The following is an 18791-nucleotide window of genomic DNA, read 5'->3' as shown; positions in this document are numbered from 1 at the left end:
GCCTTGCGGACGGAATAACTACACTGTTTGTATTCGGCCATATTCCCAGTCATCTTTCCATGGTTAAATACAGTGGTTTGCTCTTTCAGTTTTGCGCGAATGCTGCCATCTATCCACGGTTTCTGGCTAGGATAGGTTTTAATAGTCACAGTGGGTACAACATCTCCAATGCACTTACTTATAAACTCACTCACCGAATCAGCGTATAAATCTATATTATTCTCTGAGGCTACCTGGAACAATTCCGAGTCCGCGTAATCAAAACAATCTTGAAGCATGGATTCCGATTGCTCAGACCAGCGTTGAATATTTCTGGTCACAGGTACATCCTGTTTGAGTTTCTGCCTATAGGATGGGAGGAGCAAAATGGAGTTGTGGACTGATTTGCCCAAAGGAGGGTGGGGGAGGGCCTTTTATGCATCGCGGAAGTTTGAGTAGCAGTGATCCAGTGTATTGCCCGAACGGGTGCTACAATCAATATGCTGATAGAATTTAGGTAGCCTTGCTCTCAAATTTGCTTTGTTAAAATCCCCAGCTGCAATAAATGCAGCATCAGGATATATTTTTTCCAGTTTGCATAGAGTCCAGTGAAGTTTCTTGAGGGCCATCGTGGTATCGGCTTCAGAGGGATATACACGGCTGTGACAATAACCAATGAGAATTCTCTTGGGAGATATGGTCGGCATTTGATTGTGAGGAATTGTAGTTCAGGTGAAGAAAAATACTTGAGTTCCTGTATGTTGTTACGATTACACCATGAGTCGTTAATTATGAAGCATACACCCCCGCCCTTCTTCTTCTTATGCGTCGTCATTTTGCAGGAAGTGGTTTTATACTCTGTGGAAAAAGGGGCGATTTCATGACACATGATGTAATGTCTGGCCTCACGGGGGCGTTGCCACTGACTAGTTAAACTTTATATGAAAATCCATACTCTCATTTAGAAGGCTGACATCACATTACATCTTGTCACAAATAGTTTCATATTTACTCATTCATTTTATCCAACATCTAGATGTAAATCTGATCATTGAAAAGTGTACACAAACAGAGATACAGTAATGTGGGTTTCCTGTCTTTCATGAGGTCACCAAATGAAACAACTTTGACAGGATTGTTCTTTAAATACCCAGACCATTCCCACATTCTCAAAAATATAAATATTGTTTAATTATTCAAACTTTTGATTGTCTAAGTGTCTTTCTGTGTTCCACATTTTACATTCCAAACTCGAACACTACAGAGCATAGAGGCAGTTCTCCCCCTCGACGAGAAACCGCACGCTGCAAGGCAGACCCACTGTAACCTGATCCTTCATATCGTCACAGGGGAGTTATGACAACCCTAACCCAACTGGTTCTAGAGCTTAGTAGAGGGATGAAGGCATTTCAGGAATGAGAAAGAGGGAAAGACAAGAGAAGATGGAGGTATAACTCACATCATGGCGGATGTCTTTGGAGGAGAAATCCACAAGCTTCTTATTCATCTCCCACTCCTCATCACATTCCGCGCTAGAATTCTGTAGGACACATGAACCCACTTTATTGACCAAGACCCCTCATCTATTCTATAGATGGTTTTCTACAGGAAGGCACACAAACACACACCTTAAAGTAGATAGGAGCCATTACATTTACATTTAAGTCATTTAGCAGACGCTCTTATCCAGAGCGACCCATTTGTCTGGGTTGAGGGACCATTTCATGACAGCTCTATGGGTTCATATGGGCCTCCATAAACACACAGCCTTGATTCTGAGACTCAAACATCCATACCAGCACCCTGCGGAACACCTGCACTCAGGACAAACACACAACGTCACACACAAACTCCATTCTCTGCCTTCTAGACCAATCAGTGAAAATCTGAAAGGTGGGAGGGCATGTCTAGGCTGTAGTAGAGGCAGAGTTTTTGATTGGCTGACCTGGATCTCGGTCCACATGTCCTCGTTCAATCCAGTGGCAGAGCAGTGGTGTTGCAGCGGAGCAATCAGACAGTGACACTGTCAGAAACACATCTCCAGGCACATACACCTGCAGAGAAACACTCACTGTCAGAACACACACAGTCAGCTCACACATACGGTCAGAACACACAGTACTAGTCAAAAAAGTTTGGACACACCTACTCATTCCAGGGTTTTTCTTAATTTTTAAAATGTTCTACATTGTAGAATAATAGTGAAGACAGCAAAACTGTGAAATTACGCATATGGAATCATCTAGTAACTAAAAAAGTTTTTAACAAATCAAAATATTTTTTATATTTGAGATTCTTCAAAGTAGCCACACTTTGCCTCAATGACAGCTTTGCACACACTTGGCATTCTCTCAACCAGCTTTATGAGGTAGTCACCTGGAATGCATTTCAATTAACAGGTGAGCCTTCTGTTGATTTGTGTAATTTCTTTCCTTCGTAATGCGTTTCAAAATCCAATCAAATTCTATTAGTCACAAGCGCTGAATACAACAGGTGTAGACCTCAGTGAAATGCTTACTTACAAGCCTCTAACCAACAATGCAGTTTAAAAATATGAATAAGAATAAGAAATAAAAGGAACAAGTCATTAAAGAGCAGCAGTAAAATAACAATAGCGAGACGATATACAGGGGGTACCGGTACAGAGTCGGAGGCCAAGCAGTTGCCATACCAGGCAGATGCAACCAGTCAGGATGCTCTCGATGGTGCAGCTGTAGAACCTTTTGAGGATCTGAGGACCTATGCCAAATCTTTTCAGTCTCCTGAGGGGGAATAGGTTTTGTCTTGCCATCTTCACGACTGTCTTGGTGTGCTTGGACCATGTTAGTTTGTTGGTTATGTGGACACCAAGGATCTTGAAACTCTAAACCTGCTCAACTACAGCCCCGTCGATGACAATGAGGGCATGCTCAGTCCTCCTTTCCTGTAGTCCACAATCATCTCCTTTGTCTTGATCTCATTGAGGGAGAGGTTGTTGTCCTGGCACCACACAGCCAGGTCTCTGACCTCCTCCCTATAGGCTGTCTCGTCGTTTGTCGGTGATCAGGCCTACCACTGGTGTGTCATCGGCAAACTTAATGGTGTTGGAGTCGTGCCTGGCCGTGCAGTCATGAGTGAACAGGGAGTACAGTAGGGGACTGAGCACGCACCCTGAGGGGCCCCTGTGTTGAGGATCAGCGTAGCGGATGTGTTGTTACCTACCCTTACCACCTGGGTCGGCCCTTCAGGAAGTCCAGGATCCAGTTGCAGAGGGAGGTGTTTAGTCCCAGGGTCCTTAGGTTATTGATGAGCTTTGAGGGCACTATGGTGTTGAACGCTGAGCTGTAGTCAATGAATAGCATTCTCACATACGTGTTGCTTTTATCCAGGTGGGAAAGGGCAGTGTGGAGTGCAATAGAGATTACATCATCTGTGGATCCGTTAGGGTGGTATGCAAATTGGAGTGGGTTTAGGGTTTCTGGGATAATGGTGTTGAGGTGAGCCATGACCAGCCTTTCAAAGCACTTCCTGGCTACAGACGTGAGTGCTACGGGTCAGTAGTCATTTAGGCAGGTTACCTTAGTGTTCTTTGGCACAGGGACTCTGCTGGTCTGCTTAAAACATGTTGGTTTCACAGACTTGGACAGGGAGAGGTTGAAAATGTCAGTGAAGACACTTGCCAGTCGGTCAACGCATGCTAACAGTACACATCCTAGTAATCCATCTGCGGCCTTGTGAATGTTGACCTGTTTAAAGGTCTTACTCACAGCGGCTGCGGAGAGCGTGTTCACACAGTTGTCCGGAACAGCTGGTGCTCTCATGCATGTTTCAGTGTTATTTTCCTCGAAGCAAGCATATAAGTAGTTTAGCTTGTCTGGTAGGCTCCTGTCATTGGCTGTGCTTCCCGTTGTAGTCTGTAATGGTTTGAAGCCCTGCCACATCTGACGAGCGTCAGAGCCGGGGTAGGACGATTCGATCTTAGACCTGTATTGAAGCTTTGCCTGTTTGATGGTTCGTCGGAGGGCATAGCGGGATTTCTTATATGCTTCCGGGTTAGAGTCCCACTCCTTGAAAGCGGCAGCTCTGGCCTTTAGCTCAGTGCTGATGTTGCCTGTAATCCATGGTTTCTGGTTGGAATATGTACGTACAGTCGCTGTGGGGTCGACGTCATTGATGCGCTTATTGATGAAGCCAATGACTGATGTGGTGTACTCCTCAGTGCCATCGGAAGAATTCCGGAACATATTCCTGTCTGTGCTAGTTTAACCTGTTGGGGGTAGGGGGCAGTATTGACACGGCCGGATAAAAAACGTACCCGATTTAATCTGGTTACTACTCCTGCCCAGTAACTAGAATATGCATATAATTATTGCCTTGGATAGAAAACTCCCTAAAGTTTCTAAAACTGTTTGAATGGTGTCTGTGAGTATAACAGAACTCATATGGCAGGCAAAAACCGGAGAGGATTCTATATGGGAAGTGGCCTGTCTGACAAGTTGTTGTTCATCTGGGCTCTTTTTATTGAAGACTGAGGATCTTTGCTCTAACGTGACACTTCCTACGGCTCCCATAGGCTCTCAGAGCCCGGGAAAAAGCTGAACGATATCGAGGCAGCCTCTGGCTGAAACACATTATCGCTTTTGGCAAGTGGCCGATCATAGTACTATGGGCTTAGGCGCATACCCGAGTCGACCCCATGCTTTATTTTCTTTCGTCTGTTTACCTAAATGCAGATTCCCGGTCAGAATATTATCGCTTTTTTACGAGAAAAATGGCATAAAAATGGATTTTAAACAGCGGTTGACATGCTTCGAAGTACGGTAATGGAATATTTAGACATTTTTTGTCACGAAATGCGCCATGCTCGTAACCCTTATTTACCCTGCATTCTGACAAAGAACACCAAAGGTAATAACATTTTTCTTATAGTAAATCTGACTTTGGTGAGTGCTAAACTTGCTGGGTGTCTAAATAGTTAGCCCTGTGATGCCGGGCTATCTACTGAGAATATTGCAAAATGTGCTTTCACCGAAAAGCTATTTTAAAATCGGACATATCGAGTGCATAGAGGAGTTCTGTATCTATAATTCTTAAAATAATTGTTATGCTTTTTGTGAACGTTTATCGTGAGTAATTTAGTAAATTCACCGGAAGTTTGCGGGGGGTATGCTAGTTCTGAACGTCACATGCTAATGTAAAAAGCTGGTTTTTGATATAAATATGAACTTGATTGAACAAAACATGCATGTATTGTATAACATAATGTCCTAGGTGTGTCATCTGATGAAGATCATCATAGGTTAGTGCTGCATTTAGCTGTCTTCTGGGTTTTTGTGACATTATATGCTAGCTTGAAAAATGGGTGTCTGATTATTTCTGGCTGGGTACTCTGCTGACATAATCTAATGTTTTGCTTTCGTTGTAAAGCCTTTTTGAAATCGGACAGTGTGGTTAGATTAACGAGAGTCTTGTCTTTAAAATGGTGTAAAATAGTCATATGTTTGAGAAATTGAAGTAATAGCATTTCTAAGGTATTTGAATAACGCGCCACAGGATTCCACTGGCTGTTACGTAGGTGGGACGATTTCGTCCCGCCGGCCCTAGAGAAGATAACAGTCCTGTAGCTTAGCATCTGCTTCATCTGACCACATTTTTATTGACCGAGTCACTGGTACTTCCTGGCCCTGTCCGGGGGTATCATCGGATGGGGCCACAGTGTCTTCTGATCCCTCCTGTCTCAGCCTCCAGTATTTATGCTGCAGTAGTTTATGTGTCGGGGGGCTAGGGTCAGTCTGTTACATCTGGAGTATTTCTCTTGTCTTATCCGGTGTCCTGTGTGAATTTAAATATGCTCTCTCTAATTCTCTCTTTCTCTCTTTCTTTCTTTCTTTCTCTCGGAGGACCTGAGCCCTAGGACCATGCCTCAGGACTACCTGGCATGATGACTCCTTGCTGTCCCCAGTCCACCTGGCCGTGCTGCTGCTCCAGTTTCAACTGTTCTGCCTGCGGCTATGGAACCCTGACCTGTTCACCGGACGTGCTTGTTGCACCCTCGACAACTACTATGATTATTATTATTTGACCATGCTGGTCATTTATTAACATTTTAACATCTTGACCATGTTCTGTTATAATATCCACCCGGCACAGCCAGAAGAGGACTGGCCACCCCTCATAGCCTGGTTCCTCTCTAGGTTTCTTCCTAGGTTTTGGCCTTTCTAGGGAGTTTTTCCTAGGGAGTTTTTCCTAGCCACCGTGCTTCTTTCACATGCATTGCTTGCTGTTTGGGGTTTTAGGCTGGGTTTCTGTACAGCACTTTGAGATATCAGCTGATGTACGAAGGGCTATGTAAATAAATTTGATTTGATTTGATTCCTGCTTGAATTTTTGCTTTTAAGCAGGAATCAGGAGGATAGAATTATGGTCAGATTTGCCAAATGGAAGGCGAGGGAGTGCTTTGTACGCATCTCTCTGTGTGGTCTAGAGTTTTTTCCCCCTCTGGTTGCACATTTAACATGCTGATATAAATTTGCTAAAACAGATTTAAGTTTCCCTGCATTAAATTCCTCGGCCACTAGGAGCGCTGCATCTGGATGAGCATTTTCCTGTTACCTCATGGTGGAATACAGCTCATTGAATGGGGTCTTAGTGCCAGCATCGACCTGTGGTGGTATGTAGACAGCCAATCAGTTGCGTTGTGACAAGGTAGGGATGGTATACAGAAGATAGCCCTATTTGGTAATAAACCAAGTCCATATTATCAAATAAGAAAATAGAAATGACAGTCCTTAATTTCTTTAAGACATGAAGATCAGTCAATACAAAACATGCCAAGAACTTTGAAAGTTTCTTCAAGTGCAGTCACAAAAACCATCAAGCGTTATAATGAAACTGACTCTCATGAGGACCGTTCATTACAGTTACCAGCCTCAGAAATTGCAGCCCAAATAAAGGCTTCAGAGTTCAAGTAACAGACACATCTCAACAATAACTGTTCAGAGGACACTGCGTGAATCAGGCTTTCAAAGTCGAATTGCTGCAAAGAAGCCACTACTAAAGGACACCAATAAGAAGAAGACACTTGCTTGAGCCAAGAAACAAGAGCAATGGACATTAGACCATTGGAAATCTGTCCTTTGGTCTGATGAGTCCAAATTTGAGAAAATTGTATTTTTTTTGTTATTTTTACCCATTTTTCTCCACAATCTTTTGTCATATCCAAATGGTAGTTACAGTCTTGTCCCATCTCTGCAACTCCCGTACGGACTCGGGAGAGGCGAAGGTCGAGAGCCGTGTGACCTCCGAAACACAATGCATGCTCAACCCGGACGCTACCCGCACTAATGTGTCGGAGGAAACATCGTACACCTGACGACCGTGTCAATGTGCATGCGCCCAGCCTGCCACAGGAGTCGCGAGAGCGCAATGGGACAAGGACATCCCGGCCGGCCAAACTATCCCCTAACCCGGACAACGCTGGGCCAATTGTGCGTTGCCTCATGGGTCTCCTGGTTGCGGCCGGTTGCGACACAGCCCGGTATCGATCCAGGATCTGTAGTAACGCAGCTCATGCTGCGACCCAGTGCCTTAGACCACTCAGGAGGCCCCAAATTTGAGATTTTTTGTTCCAACCGCCATGTCTTTGTGAGACGCAGAGTAGGTGAATGGATGATCTCCGAATGTGTGGTTCCCACCATGAAGCATGGAGGAGGAGTGATGGTGCTTTGCTGGTGACACTGTCAGTCATTTATTTAGAATTCAAGGCACACTTAACCAGCATTGCTACCACAAAATTCTGCAGCGATACGCCATCCCATCTGGTTTGCGCTTAGTGGGACTATCATTTGTGTTCAACAGGACAATGACCCAAAACACTTCCAGGCTGTGAATGGGCTATTTGTACAAGAAGGAGAGTGATGGAGTGCTGGAGTGCTGCATCAGATGACCCTGGCCTCCATAATCACCTGACCTCAACCTAATTGAGATGGTTTGGGGTGAGTTGGACCGCAGAGTGAAGGAAAAGCAGCCAACAAATGCTCAGCATATGTGGGAACTCCTTTCAGGTGAAGCTGGATGAGAGAATGCCAAGAGTGTACAAAGCTGTCACCAAGGCAAAGGGTGGTTACTTTGAAGAATCAAACATTTTAAAATAGATTTTGATTTAACACTTTTTTGGTTACTACATGATTAAATATGTGTTTATTTTATAGTTTGGATGTCTTCTCTATTATTATACAATGTAAAAAATAGTACAAATAAAGAAAAACCCAGGAATGAGTAAGTGTGACAAATGTCTGACTGGTACTGTACCTATACACACACACACTCACTGTCAGAACACACACACACACACACACACCACACACACACACACACACACACACACACACACACACACACACACACACACACACACACACACACACACACAGTACACTACAAATCCCAGGGGGCCAAGCCCTCCTTCCCTTTTTCCTCACCTACGTTCCTATGGCGATGAGCAGGAGTTTCTTGAGCTCGGGTTGCTGAAGCAGTGATGTAATTTCTCCATGGTAACGGCCAGTCACCTGTGGTCCGCTATGGCTCTGCTCCTCATCCCCTCCTCATCTCGCTCCTCCCCCTCTCTCTGAGCCACGAAACGAACATGTCATCCAGGGTGTAGTTGTCATCATCTGATGAAGTGTTTGTTTGCTCACTGTTTGACCAAAGCGTGATTATTGAGCTAATATAGTCTCTGGCCTACATTATCAACACACACACACACACACACACACACACACACACACACACACACACACACACACACACACACACACACACACACACACACACACACACACACACACACACACAGACAGAGACCCAAAGGGCAATTCTCACACCAGACTAATCAATCAGTGTATCAATACAAATCCATATTGTTGAAGCCGGGTCAGTTAACAGAGGTCATGGTTAGATCAGTTAACAGAGGTCATGGTTAGATCAGTTAACAGAGGTCATGGTTAGATCAGTTAACAGAGGTCATGGTTAGATCAGTTAACAGAGGTCATGGTTAGATCAGTTAACAGAGGTCATGGTTAGATCAGTTAACAGAGGTCATGGTTAGATCAGTTAACAGAGGTCATGGTTAGATCAGTTAACAGAGGTCATGGTTAGATCAGTTAACAGAGGTCATGGTTAGATCAGTTAACAGAGGTCATGGTTAGATCAGTTAACAGAGGTCATGGTTAGATCAGTGCATGTTATTGCTGTAGCTCAATAAAGATAACACTTGGGAGCAACGAACAGCGGGCAAATATTCCCACTCTTCACATTGCAACAGAAAAAAGATAGGAAGGTGCTTTGAAAAGTTGTGTTGGTGTTGGTTCAGTTGTCATCTTATGTCACATATAAACCATGTCTACAGGATCTGATGGTTGAGTGTTGCTTCTAGGATGTAATTTTTTATGGCAGTGACAGTGGCGTCTCCATGGATACAGGAAGAGCTGTGTGGATGTCGTGTCTCCACACCCTGTCTTGACTGATTGACAGCAGGCCTAGGAGTATGTGTGGTGTGTGTGTGTAGTGTGGTGTGTGTAGTGTACTGTGTGTGGCATATATATTGTGTGGTGTGTGGTGTAGTGTGTGTGGTGTAGTGTAGTGTGTGTGGCGGGTGTGGTGTGTGATGTAGTGTGTGTGGTGTAGTGTGTTGTGTAGTGTTTGTGGCGTTTTGTAGTGTGTGGTGTGGTGTGGTGTTGTGTGTCGTTTGCGTAGTGTGTGTCTGTGTTTTAATCTCAGCTCTAATTGATCTAGACTAATCCAGCTCTAATATCCTCTTTCTCTCTCAGACAGAGCACAGGGGAGGCAGTTGATCTAGCTAAAGCCGCTTACAGACACTAAGGCAGAGATGTGATAACTGTGTGTGTGCTGGGCCAGTGTGGGGCTCATATTGTCAGCCTTCACTAAGTGGATCATTAATTCATTCATTAAACCACAGGTCTGTGTGTGTGGGTGTAATTGCTGCACCTCACTGCTGGAGTTTTAGACCACTTCTACCTGGGCCGGCCGCACGCACACAGGTACCCTATTCCCCGAATGGGCGAATGAGACTTTGCCTTGTTTAGATTGAGCATCAGTTGTGGAACTAGGAACCCCAAAAGTGCAAACAGCAAATACTTCTGGACTCTGACCCATTGTGCCATAGAAGGCAAATATCAAAGCATATTAAAAACAAACTATCCTTGAACCCTGGCACGCTGGCATCTTGAACCCTGGCATCTACAGAAACACCAGGTCTTGGATTTAGGCATAGTGTAGCTGCATCAGGCTGCTGAAAACTAAACCAGAAAAACATTGATACAGGAGACTGACGTCTAATATTTTAATACCATAGATCTATTAAACTGGTAATTAGATCAGCATTATTTAAGAAGTCAAAAGTCTTATTTGGGTAGTGGTTGAGGCAGAAACAGGGACAGTGTTAAAGCCATGAGGAATAGGGTAGTGGTTGAGGCAGAAACAGGGCCGGTGTTAAAGCCATGAGGACGAGGGTAGAGGTTGAGGAGGAAACAGGGGCAGTGTTAAAGCCATGAGGACGAGGGTAGCGGTTGAGGAGGAAACAGGGAAAGTGTTAAAGCCATAAGGAATAGGGTAGCGGTTGAGGCAGAAACAGGGACAGTGTTAAAGCCATAAGGACGAGGGTAGTGGTTGAGGCAGAAACAGGGACAGTGTTAAAGCCATGAGGACGAGGGTAGCGGTTGAGGAGGAAACAGGGCCAGTGTTAAAGCCATGAGGACGAGGGTAGTGGTTGAGGAGGAAACAGGGAAAGTGTTAAAGCCATAAGGAATAGGGTAGTGGTTGAGGCAGAAACAGGGACAGTGTTAAAGCCATAAGGAATAGGGTAGTGGTTGAGGAGGAAACAGGGACAGTGTTAAAGCCATAAGGAATAGGGTAGCGGTTCAGGCAGAAACAGAGCCAGTGTTAAAGCCATAAGGAATAGGGTAGTGGTTGAGGCAGAAACAGGGCCAGTGTTAAAGCCATAAGGAATAGGGTAGTGGTTGAGGAGGAAACAGGGACAGTGTTAAAGCCATAAGGAATAGGGTAGTGGTTGAGGAGGAAACAGGGAAAGTGTTAAAGCCATAAGGACGAGGGTAGCGGTTGAGGAGGAAACAGGGAAAGTGTTAAAGCCATAAGGAATAGGGTAGTGGTTGAGGCAGAAACAGGGCCAGTGTTAAAGCCATAAAGAATAGGGTAGTGGTTGAGGAGGAAACAGGGAAAGTGTTAAAGCCATAAGGACGAGGGTAGTGGTTGAGGAGGAAACAGGGACAGTGTTAAAGCCATAAGGAATAGGGTAGTGGTTGAGGAGGAAACAGGGAAAGTGTTAAAGCCATGAGGACGAGGGTAGTGGTTGAGGAGGAAACAGGGACAGTGTTAAAGCCATAAGGAATAGGGTAGTGGTTGAGGCAGAAACAGGGCCAGTGTTAAAGCCATAAAGAATAGGGTAGTGGTTGAGGCAGAAACAGGGACAGTGTTAAAGCCATAAGGACGAGGGTAGTGGTTGAGGAGGAAACAGGGCCGGTGTTAAAGCCATAAGGACGAGGGTAGTGGTTGAGGCAGAAACAGGGACAGTGTTAAAGCCATAAGGAATAGGGTAGTGGTTGAGGCAGAAACAGGGCCAGTGTTAAAGCCATAAAGAATAGGGTAGTGGTTGAGGCAGAAACAGGGACAGTGTTAAAGCCATAAGGACGAGGGTAGTGGTTGAGGAGGAAACAGGGCCGGTGTTAAAGCCATAAGGACGAGGGTAGTGGTTGAGGCAGAAACAGGGACAGTGTTAGCTGGACACCAGCCGACAACATCCGGTGAAATTGGAGGGCGCGCAATTCAAATAAATAATCGTAATATTTAACATTCATGAATATACATGCATCTTAAATCATTTAAAAGCTTAAATTCTTGTCTTTGTTGTCCGATTTACAATAGGCTTTACAGACAAAGAATACCATGCGATTGTCTGAGGACGGCGCCCCTCATCAACATATTTTTCAACCAGTACAGGCTTCATAAAATCACAAATAGCGATGAAATAACTCACTTACTTTTGAAGATCTTGCTCTGTTTGCAATCCCAAGGGTCCCAGCTACAACATGAATGGTCATTTGTTAGATAAAATCCTTCTTTATATCCCAAAAAGTCAGTTTAGTTGGCGCCATCGATTTCAGTAATCCACTCGTTCAACGTGCAGACAAAGGAGTCCAAAAAGCTACTGCTAAACTTCGTCCAAACAAGTCAAACAACATTTCTATTTAATCCTCAGGTACCCTAAAATGTAAATAAACTATACTACTTCATACGGAAAGTAGTATGTTCAATAGGAAAGCAAAATTAGTAAGCGTGCGCCCTCTCCCTCGCGCCCCGAAAGACTGCTATTGTTCTGGTGCTCTCTTCACCAAAACCCCAAATTCTTGCTTGTTTTTCAAAAAACAAGTAGCTAGATAGCTGGCTAGCTTCTGATGGGGGTTCCGGTTCTTAACTATAAAAAATAGCAGATCCGTACCACATTGGGTGATGCGGCTTGCAGGAGACTATATTCAGTCCGTAGATGGAAAGTGGTATTAAAATATATACGAAAAAAAACAAGGGAAAACAATATTTACACGGGACAGGACGGGACAAGACAAAACACACATCCGACTGCTACACCATCTTGGTTCTAGATGTGTGTGTTAGAGGAGATGAGGATAGTGTGTGTGTGTGTGTGTGTGTGTGTGTGTGGTGTGTGTGTGTGTGTGTGTGTGTGTTTGTTAGAGGAGATAAGGATAGTGTGTGTGTGTGTGTGTGTGTGTGTGTGTGTGGTGTGTGTGTGTGTGTGTGTGTGTGTGTGTGTGTGTGTGTTAGAGAATATAAGGATAGTGTGTGTGTGTGTGTTAGAGGAGATAAGGATAGTGTGTGTTAGAGGAGATAAGGATAGTGTGTGTGTGTGTGTGTGTGTGTGTGTGTGTGTGTGTTAGAGGAGATAAGGATAGTGTGTGTGTGTGTGTGTGTGTGTTAGAGGAAATAAGGATAGTGTGTGTGTGTTGGAGGAGATAAGGATAGTGTGTGTGTGTGTTAGAGGAGATAAGGATAGTGTGTGTGTGTGTTAGAGGAGATAACGATAGAGGAGATAAGGATAGTGTGTGTGTGTTAGAGGAGATAACGATAGTGTGTGTGTGTGTGTGTGTGTGTGTTAGAGGAGATAAGGATAGTGTGTGTGTGTGTGTGTGTTAGAGGAGATAAGGATAGTGTGTGTGTGTGTGTGTGTGTGTTAGAGGAGATAAGGATAGTGTGTGTGTGTTAGAGGAGATAAGGATAGTGTGTGTGTGTTGGAGGAGATAAGGATAGTGTGTGTGTGTTGGAGGAGATAAGGATAGTGTGTGTGTGTTGGAGGAGATAAGGATAGTGTGTGTGTTGGAGGAGATAAGGATAGTGTGTGTGTGTTGGAAGAGATAAGGATAGTGTGTGTGTTGGAGGAGATAAGGATAGTGTGTGTGTTGGAGGAGATAAGGATAGTGTGTGTGTGTGTGTGTGTGTGTGTGTGTGTGTGTGTGTGAGAGAGGAGATAAGGATAGTGTGTGTGTGTGTGTTAGAGGAGATAAGGATAGTGTGTGTGTGTTAGAGGAGATAAGGATAGTGTGTGTGTTAGAGGAGATAAGGATAGTGTGTGTGTGTTAGAGGAGATAAGGATAGTGTGTGTGTTGGAGGAGATAAGGATAGTGTGTGTGTGTTGGAGGAGATAAGGATAGTGTGTGTGTTTCGTGACACAGCACGTCATCATTAATCTGATGACATGTTATTTATAGAATAATTAACTCTTTATTATTACGTGATTAAAGGGGAAAGTTCATTCAGTTTCCCGAATCTCTCTCTCTCTCTCTCTCTCAGAATTTACTATGATCTTGTTTAGACATCTAAAATCACAGTCTTATCGTCACCAAAACATTCTCTTTCATCTGGATATTTTCTACACAACATAAAGTATGTAAACATCACATACACATTATAAAAACTCTTCAAGTTACAATGTTTTGTCATAACGTCTTCATTTACATTTTAATCACATCAAATAGACATACATTTTCATATTGCATCCATCATTATTCCCACCCATTTGGTTGATCAAATATATTGTCCTAAAGTCCATATATTTGATGTTTTAGTTTTGGTCTGTAAATTCTTCATAAATCACACAGACATTCCGATCTCTCACATTAGAGACCAGAAAGGAGTTGGTCTGCTGCCATACAATTTACGATGGGCGTGAGGTCATAACCCCCCCCCCCCCCCCCCCCCACCTCCATACCTCTCTTCCTCCGCGGGAGGGAGAGATATCTCTCTAAAGCTGATCCTCACAGGCCAGTCATGACAATAATGTATGTGTGTTCGAGATAAGGATATAGCCCACGGAGGAGAGTGAGCTAAAAAAGGTGCAACTTTGTCGCTTTCATTTTGAATCCCCATGGCAACTCTAACATCTCCTAGAGTTGATTAATAATGCTTTCTCTCTCTCTCTCCCTCTCAGACAGACACAGACACACACACCAAAATATTTACTCATTTACTTAGAGAAAAAGAGAGCGGTGAAGAGGTATCATGAGAGAGAGAGAGAGAGAGAGAGAGAGAGAAAGAGACTCTCGCTATAAACTGGAAGGATACATATTCAGATGGATAAATCTGACAGTGCTACTTTGTCAGTTTCTAGTACAGAGGAAGTGAGGCTGCAAGACTACGCATCCCAGAAGGCTGTTCACTCCATTCTGCCCTCAGTGTAGCTAACACATTTACCTTGACGTATCCTGTCACACAGACTGTACCAAAGACCTTCTACAAAAGAGACAATACACCGTAAGCATTTCCAATGGGAAAACCTATCACGCTTCCAGGCATACCAACAGGCATGTGTGCTCTTAATGGAATATCACAATGCATTGTGAAAGCTAATGATTTTGAGTCAAGACTTCTGGCCTTCATTCACTGACTGTGTGCTTGTCACGGTTTACATCCATAACACACACACACACTATTCTTATCTCTGCTAACAAACACACACACACACACACGGTCAACCAAAAAGCTGACCATCTAAAATTCAAACTGTAATGTACGAGTACAGGGTGTTTTCTGGTCAAATCCTGAAACAGAAGTACCTACTCTGTGGCACATCACCAGTACTGAATATGGTATCTGGTATGAGTAAGATAAAACTATTGGGACAAGGTTTTACAATGGCCTTGACTGTCCTGATGATCCAAAACTAACACAGACACATATTCACGTTATCATGATAATGGACCTTGAAATAAAAATAAATTAATATGAAAAAAAAAGAGTTTGTTTTGCGAGATGCTGGGATAATGACTAGTTCCCTCCTCCTCTCTGATTGGGTATCTACCCACTGTGGTGTTCTGCTGTAACCCAGGGTTACCTAACCCAGTAGCTCCCTCCTCCTCTCTGATTGGGCAGCTGCCCACTATGGTGTTTTGCTGTAACCCAGGGTTACCTACCCAGCAACCCTGGAAATAATCACTGACAGAGCAATGGCAGTCTTGATAGGGGACCAAACTCTACTCTGCCAGTAGTTCTGCAGTATGGACTCTAAATGAACTCAAATAAATGCAGATTAAGACAAATACACACAAAAAAAGAAGGTCCAAAACTCTATGGTGTTCTAGGTTGCCAGATTAGTGTATTGGATAAGTACATACAGGATATTCTGGCCTCTACTAAGGACTACCAACGCTCAAAGACAGCCGGTAAATCTGATGACACACACACAGGAAAAGTAGAACGCCACATACTAACAGCGATTGTATTTTCGAATAAAAGTTGAGATGTGACGTTGTTTTGAAGATTCCTCTTTGAGTGTCTGACATTCCTCATGCCTGGTGGAAGATGAATGACACAATAATGGCGCTAATTTAAACCACTTGTAATAAAAGTGGAGATATGAGCTCGGTTTGGATAAACCCATACCACGGCAGGAGAGAATGCTAGGGAAAAAAATCTGACAAGGGTAGATGTGTTGTTTGTGTGTGTACCCTAGAACTCTAGGATATATAAATCTGAACGAGGAAGAAAATGGGTTCATGTCAACGACAACTCTTACTGCTAACCGGAAAGAATAACTCTACAGGCATTCAGACAGCAGGTATTCAGACAGACAGACGGAGCGGACAGTCTCAGACAGACAGGCAGGGGTAAAGCAGTCAATCAGCCTGCAGGCTTGTTGCTACTCAGCACTCAGTCAGTCAGCTGATAGTGATTTAGTCTGTTCTAAAGTGCTAGTGGTAACTCCACAAGAGTAGCACAAACATACAGTAGGCTACTACCTTATCCTCTTGGCTCCCTGAGGGTTAAGGGAGGTAAAGACTAGCACGCCTGTCTCTCTCTCCCTCCATTTATCCCTCCATCCATCTATCCTTTCATCCATATACAGTGGCAAGAAAAAGTATTTGAACCCTTTGGAATTACCTGGATTTCTGCATCAATTTGTCACACAATCTGATCTGATGTTCATCTTAGTCACAGCAACAGACAAACACAGTGTGCTTAAACTAATAACACACAAATGATTGTATTTTTCTTGTCTATATAGAATACATCATTTAAACATTCACAGTGTAGGTTGTAAAAAGTACATGAACCCCTAGTCTAATGACTTCTCCAAAAGCTAGTTGGAGTCAGGAGTCAGCTAACTTGGAGTCCAATCAATGAGATGAGATTGGAGATGTTGGTTAGAACTGCCCTGCATATAAAAAACACTCACAAAATGGTCATCAGTCCACAGTAAGACAAATTGTCTACAAATGGAGAAAGTTCAGCACTGTTGCTACTCTTCCTAGGAGTGGCCGTCCTGCAAAGATGACTGCAAGAGCACTGTGCAGAATGCTCAATGAGGTTAAGAAGAATCCTAGAGTATCAGTTAAAGACTTAAAGAAATCTCTGGAACATGCTAACATCTCTGTTGACGAGTCTACAATACATAAAACACTAAACATGAATGGTGTTCATGGGAGGACACCACGGAAGAAGCCACTGCTGTCCAAAAGAAACATTGCTGCATGTCTGAAGTTCGCAAAAGAGCACCTGGATGTTCCACAGCACTACTGGCAAAATATTCTGTGGACAGATGAAACTACAGTTGAGTTGTTTGGAAGGAACACACAACACTATGTGTGGAGAAAAAAAGGCACAGCACACCAACATACAGTGCCTTGCGAAAGTATTCGGCCCCCTTGAACTTTGACCTTTTGCCACATTTCAGGCTTCAAACATAAAGATATTAAACTGTAATTTTTTTGTGAAGAATCAACAACAAGTGGGACACAATTATGAAGTGGAACGAAATTTATTGGATATTTCAAACTTTTTTAACAAATAAAAAACTGAAAAATTGGCTGTGCAAAATTATTCAGCCCCCTTAAGTTAATACTTTGTAGCGCCACCTTTTGCTGCGATTACAGCTGTAAGTCGCTTGGGGTATGTCTCTATCAGTTTTGCACATCGAGAGACTGAAATTTTTGCCCATTCCTCCTTGCAAAACAGCTCGAGCTCAGTGAGGTTGGATGGAGAGCGTTTGTGAACAGCAGTTTTCAGTTCTTTCCACAGATTCTCGATTGGATTCAGGTCTGGACTTTGACTTGGCCATTCTAACACCTGGATATGTTTATTTGTGAACCATTCCATTGTAGATTTTGCTTTATGTTTTGGATCATTGTCTTGTTGGAAGACAAATCTCCGTCCCAGTCTCAGGTCTTTTGCAGACTCCATCAGGTTTTCTTCCAGAATGGACCTGCTCCATTCATCTTCACTGTCAAACATGGTGGTGGCAGCATCATGGTTTGGGCCTGCTTTTCTTCAGCAGGGGCAGGGAAGATGGTTAAAATTGAACGCCAAACATAACGTTTTGCATTGTTGCCAAAAAGTTCGATTTTGGTTTCATCTGACCAGAGCACCTTCTTCCACATGTTTGGTGTGTCTCCCAGGTGGCTAGTTGCAAACTTTAAACGACACTTTTTGGATATCTTTAAGAAATGGCTTTCTTCTTGCCACTCTTCCATAAAGGCCAGATTTGTGCAGTATACGACTGATTGTTGTCCTATGGACAGTCTCCCACCTCAGCTGTAGATCTCTGCAGTTCATCCAGAGTGATCATGGGCCTCTTGGCTGCATCTCTGATCAGTCTTCTCCTTGTATGAGCTGAAAGTTTAGAGGGACGGCCGGGTCTTCGTCGATTTGTAGTGGTCTGATACTCCTTCCATTTCAATATTATCGCTTGCAGAGTGCTCCTTGGGATGTTTAAAGCTTGGGAAATCTTTTTGTATCCAAATCCGGCTTTAAACTTCTCCACAACAGTATCTCGGACCTGCCTGGTGTGTTCCTTGTTCTTCATGATGCTCTCTGCGCTTTAAACGGACCTCTGAGACTATCACAGAGCAGGTGCATTTATACGGAGACTTGATTACACACAGGTGGATTCTATTTATCATCATTAGTCATTTAGGTCAACATTGGATCATTCAGAGATCCTCACTGAACTTCTGGAGAGAGTTTGCTGCACTGAAAGTAAAGGGGCTGAATAATTTTGCACGCCCAATTTTTCAGTTTTTTATTTGTTAAAAAAGTTTGAAATATCCAATAAATTTCGTTCCACTTCATGATTGTGTCCCACTTGTTGTTGATTCTTCACATAAAATTACAGTTTTATATCTTTATGTTTGAAGCCTGAAATGTGGCAAAAGGTCGAAAAGTTCAAGGGGGCCGAATACTTTCGCAAGGCACTGTAAAAACCTCATCCCAACTGTAAAGTATGGTGGAGGGAG

Source organism: Salmo salar, chromosome 09 (assembly GCF_965601325.2).
Source record: "Salmo salar chromosome 09, fSalSal1, whole genome shotgun sequence".
NCBI lineage: Eukaryota > Metazoa > Chordata > Actinopteri > Salmoniformes > Salmonidae > Salmo > Salmo salar.
This window is presented reverse-complemented; position numbering follows the sequence as displayed.